Below are 6000 nucleotides of genomic sequence, written 5' to 3'. Positions count from 1 at the left end.
CTTCAGCGGAAAGGTGCGGGGTGGAGGGGTGGGGGGACCTCTATTAACTTCTCCCGTTGATAAATCCACGTTAGGTGTGCCTTTCTTTTTTTCTTTTTTTTTTACTAGACCATCGAAAAGGAGCAGCAAAACTCCAGCATGGGAGAAAGGAGCCGGGGGTGGTTGTGGAGTCCCGATCCGTGCCGGTCTGTTCCAGGCCAGCTGATATCGCCTTACGCAAGCCATGCGGTGAGGTTTTGTAACCAAACATTTTTTTTCTTTTAATGCTTTATTGAAAATGTAAACGTACAATAAGTCGGTCATTCCATCCCGTTAAGTGAAAGTATATACATAAAACAAACGTAATGATTCCAACAAAGTGGAAGGATATAAAAAGTATATAAGTAAATAAGGGATAAAAATAAATGAACCTAGTGTAACCTATTTTTCTGGACTTAGCCTGTTAGTGAGTTTAAGTTCCTGTTATAAGCTGTTGCCACAGCATATGCCTTGAACTCTTATTTTGAAGGCGGAAGAGAGAGCGGAAGTGCTGTACACGGTGTTGTTGCTGCGGAGTTCTGTTGGGGGGAGAATCCAAATGAAGTGGTCCTCATATGAAAGTGGAGCCTCCGTATTTGTTATTTTATAGTTTCATACCGTATAGGCCACATCTACAAACCCTCGGTTACGTTGGTGGCAGCGTCCCGCAAAAGAAAGACGTTTAAATGACCGAAAAGAAAGGTTCGGAGAGTCAGTTAGCTTCTCGGTTAGCCTCAGCTAGCAACGGCGGAGCTTCGTCGTGTGGGACCCGGCGCGGTGTGTGCACCAAGACTTCACTCGTCTTGCTGCTGTCTTCCGAAATAGTCGAGGAGCAACATGTGGAAATACGGAGGCTCCACTTTCACACGAGGACCACTTTATTTGGATTCTTCCCCCAACAGAACTCCACAGCAACAGCACTTCCGCTCTCGCCGCAGCCTTCAAAATAAGAGCTCAAGGCATCTACTGTGGCAACAGCTTATAACAGGAACTTAAAATCACTAACAGGCTAAGTCCAGAAAAATAGGTTACACTAGCAGCAGACTTATTCGGTTAAACATTTCTAAATAAATGTTGTTCACCTACATACTTTTTGTTTTGTTTTGTTACGAAATTCAGACTCAAAAGTAATATTCAGCATCTGTCAGAAATAATTTGCATAAAGGGCTTGACTGAAGTATTCTGGCTTTGTGGATATCAAATGTACCTAGCAGAATAAACAGGTTTACCATGGTACGTACATGACATTTTCTCTGATACACGAAACGGCCAGCGTGTGCGTGAGACCACGCCCACTGGCAGCTCCAGCCCAGCGCTTGTAATGACTTACGTTAGCCAGTAGAGGGCAGCAAATGTCAAATATACAATATCTATTTTGATAAGGGGGGGGGGACGCGACTGTTGCCAGGGAATAATAATAATAATAATACAATTTACTTGTGGGCGCCTTTCAGAGCACTCAAGGACACCTTACAGAACACAATATAAAAAAAAAACAAGCAGCACTGTATCAGACAGCATAGAATCAAAACAAAGCAGGGTAGACAATATAAAAAGTTAACACAACAGATAAGTATAAAATCATCATCTTCACAAAACTAAATGAAGCGTGGATCAGACTGAATATGCCAGTTTGAAAAGGTGCGTTTTGAGATGGGATTTGAAGGTTGAAAGAGAGCCATTGTTGTGAATGTCTTGTGGGAGAGAGGTCCACAGGCGTGGGGCAGAATGACTGAAGGCCGCTTGGTAGTCAAGTAGGCCGATGATGTAGTGAGTTGGAGAGCAGAAGAGGATCTGAGAGTGTGGGAGGGCGTGTGGATATGAAGGGGTTCAGAAAGATATGAAGGAGCTAAGTTATTAAGGGCCTTCAAGGTGAGGAAAGTTTATGTTGGCATTTTATATATATATATATATATATATATATATATATATGTATATATATTTGGGTTTTATTGAAGTTTCTTCGTCGTCCCTTTCTTTGAGTGTGTTTCTGTGATGCGAGGCGAGAAAATCATGCCACAAACCGTGTGCACCATTCTCATGCTGTGAAACGGTGGGAAATAATGGTGACATTGCTAGACCATAATCCAAAAGTTATTCTTTTCGCCCCCTTGAGTGACGTAAAAACCCAGTAGCTGTGTTCCAGTATTCAAGCGAGCTGCATCTCTCGTTCACCCGGGGATATCTTGAGGTACAGCCCAGATAGCAGACACATTTGGGCCTAATCTGGGGCACTTCTGGTACTTAAGGCTCAGTTACGGCACTGGCAACTGTTGTGTGGGCCAAACGTGGCCCATATGTAATTAACCGGGCTTGACTTGGGTTACAGCACATACTATGTGGGCCAGATGTGGCCCAAGTGTGGCTGGGTCGAGGCAGCCACACTCACCCTGAGTCAGCACCGTCATTTGAGGCCAAATGTAGGGCTGTAAGATCACTGCAGATGCGGGCCATATTTGGGTCCAAAGATTCTTTGCTATCTGGGAGTCAGACACATCACACACAATGACATACAATGGCGATTATATAGGCTTTGGCGCGTGAAGTAGTCTTGAGTGTATGAAGACATGATGTGACTTGTAGCATGCAGAAGGGGGGGAATCAATAGTGTTTAGACAGAGAAGTGGAGTGGAAGTGTGTGATCAATAGAGAGCAGAGAGAGGAGATTAGCTGCTTTTCTCTCTCAAACTAACACTGACAAATTGGTGAATTGGTGTATCGGCCCTCGGGCTAAACGGATTGACCTGCTGTTTCCATGTTCCACCGTGTACTGTCAATAAAGATCTGTGTTTGGCACGGCTCTCGCCGAGGAGCGCAAGTGAAGTCAAGGAAGGGGAAGGAATGGAGAAGTAGAAATGGGGGGGGGGGGGGCAGTGCGGAACTCGACTCAGGTACCCGACGTCGCCTCTCCGACCCATAACAAAATGTCCACGGCTGTATGTCATTAACGCATTCGCACCGGCGTCCGCATGCGCACTGTTATAAGGCCATAATAACGTCTCCGGGAAAAATTAATGGAAAGACAGATTAAAAACTAAGTGAGGAGAAACGGGCCACTGGTGTAGCTATTTGCAACTCATAAATCATTCTGACACGCCCACGCACACGCGAAGACACGCCGACTGTGCGTTTAAAAGCGCGCGCGCACGCCAGTATAAGCGCGGGCGCACTCGCACACACACACACACACACACATATACATACACGTACTGTAATTAACCACAGGCTATTTACTCTCTCCTGCTGTAAATTAGACATGCAGACACAGTTATTACATTAGGGGGATCTGCCATGCAGAATACTAACAGGAGGAGGAGGAGGGGAGGATCATATACGCACAACAACCGCCTCATACAAACACAAACAGCCGCTCGCATACAGACACACAAGCAGGCGCATGCACACTCGAGGGGAAGAGGGTACGGGAGAATCATATAGACTGACGGGAGTGAAAATGAAGCTGCAGTGGAGAGAATAGGGGCCCCCAGCTCTTTGTTCCCTGCTGCATTTCATTATCTGTAATGCCAGCCAGCACACACGACACACACACACACACACACACACAGACACACACCTCCCCCCCTTCCCTAATGCTGACTGCCTCCGCTCCATGCGCACACACAGCAGAGGAGGGGAGGAAAATAGAGACACAATGTCAGCGCCGTTTATTGGCATCCCGGCTCGGTCACGACAGGCGTGTCTGCACGGTCATCCCCTCGCTCCGATCAGCCCAGCTGGCCCGCGTGACGGCGGCGCCGCGGAGCTCGGAACGGCGCCGTTTTGCCCCGGCCTCGCCACGGCAGCCGTGCGTTTGCGCTCCGAGCAGAACGGCGCGAGATGAGGGGTTGATTAAAGTAGATATTGATACCCTGTCTCGGGCAGCTCGTCTCTATTTCGGTCATCCGGCGTGTGTTTCAGGCAGCCCTCCCTCTTGGCGATTGTGTGTGTGTGTGTGTCCTCTAGTCCCCCCCCACCACCACCACCACCACCACCTCTCTCACCCCTCTCTGTCCTTCTGTTTTCCCACGGTGATCGATAGCTCATTACAATCATTGACTGCAGCTCATCAGCACCTGTTAAAGTCTGGAGAGACGGAGAGAAGGTGTGCACGCGTCCTGATTAGAACCCACTGACGGACAGGAAAGGCTAGTCCGGCCCCGATCGGAGACGGACGTGTGACATTTGAAACATCGTTTTCTGATTCAGGTTTGACGCTGGCGGGCATCTAGTTTGTCGCTGTATTACGGTCCGTGTTCTTGGGGGGGGGGGGGGGCATCTTACTATGCAACTCACGTGGGTGCCACGGTGTGTTGCTATGGTGATTGCCAGGGGAGTCGGGAGTATTATAGGTGTTTATCCTAGACCGGGAGCAGGGCTTCTCGCCGTCTATCAGGGCGCGCTCCAATTTACCACAGTGTTTGGACCACACATTAAGATCAGAACAGTCACGGAAGGACAAAGGGAGGCGGCCCTCGCGCATAACGCCGCCATGTAGGAATGCGGCGAGGTGGACGGATTCTGCAGCGTTGATATTCCTGGAAGAAAGACCCTGTTCAAACACACAGTTGTTGGTTTTATGCATCACTGCAGGGGCTTCGTTTGGCAGAGGCAGGGCTCTGAACAGAGAGAGGAGAGAGAGGGGAGAGGGAGAGAGACCATTCAGAACCACAGAGTGGTTAAAGATGAGGACAGATGTGTAAATTGGAGCGGAATAAAAAAGGGGGTAGCGAGGGACCACGTCGAATCCCCCCCCCACGGATTCGTTCACTGGATGTAGGGTGTGAGAATACTGGAAATGGCGTAAAAAGTGCGAGGGTTTAAGGAGCAAGGATACAGATAAGAGTGAATACAATGGAGGGACTGCTGAAGAGAGAGCGAGTCCCCCCTCTCCATGCATAAATTACACACACCATTTACATATTCATTATGTGTTGTGTACTAATGAGAGTATTTGCTTAATCGCCCACAACCACTGGCAGCCTTTTCTTTGATAAGAGGTTGGAGAACAAAAAAAGAAAATAAATAAGGGGGCAAGGGTCACCTGGCGAAGTGGGAGTGGGGGTTGGTGGCAGGGTGATCCGGTCCGTCCGGCGGTCGGATTACCTGAAGGAGTCAGAGGAGTGACCTGGATGAGGGCTCCTGTAGATGTGGACTCGAGCTTGATGAGACAGTGGGGGTTGGTAATAGTTAATTAAAACAACACGAGCTTTCTCTGAAACTCAGGGCTTGCTTGCTTTCTTTCTCTCTATCTCTCTCTCTCTCATCTCGTCTCTGTGGAATAAGAAACTGCGGAGCTGTGGTAATTACTGTAGCGCAATCACACAGAGCATTCCTTCAGGTGCCAACAAAGTCTCCCTAATGACAATGACAACACTTTTCTTTTTTTTTTTGCGGCTCAGATTCAATAATTTAAAAAAGTACATAAGTGTAATATGTTGCGCTGTGTCTCTATGTATACATATATATGTGTGTATGTGTAAAATCAGCATTGCAGACCGAGAGGGTTTAAGGTAAATGATGCAGAGAGACAATGAATGAAATGAGGGGAAACATGAGAGATGGATATATAGAGACAGGGGGAAGGGCGATAGAGGGATGAGCTACAAATGAGAGCGATGGCGGTGGCAGGTTGGCACAGTGCCATCCAGTCAGGACTTGAGCGGGGGCGGGCATGGGCACGGGCGAAAAGGGGCGAACGGCATAAGAATGGAAAAGGAAGACAAACAGACCTCCATAACGGCTGCCCTGGTGCCACCCTGGCACAGCCACAATGAGTGTGAGGAGAGCAGGAGAGCGTGCAGGGGGAACAAACATGCGAGGAAATATCAGGAGATGGCGGTGCTGGCGGAGGATGGGACGTGTGAGAGATGCCAGGGGGAAGTGGATGACTCGGATGGAAGAGGAAGAGGAGGATGAGAGGGCAGAATGGTGAAGAGGGGAGGTTAACGTGAGGCTGTGAGGTTGCGTTTCCGTGATGACCAT

Source organism: Lampris incognitus, chromosome 6 (genome assembly GCF_029633865.1).
Source record: "Lampris incognitus isolate fLamInc1 chromosome 6, fLamInc1.hap2, whole genome shotgun sequence".
NCBI lineage: Eukaryota > Metazoa > Chordata > Actinopteri > Lampriformes > Lampridae > Lampris > Lampris incognitus.
This window is presented reverse-complemented; position numbering follows the sequence as displayed.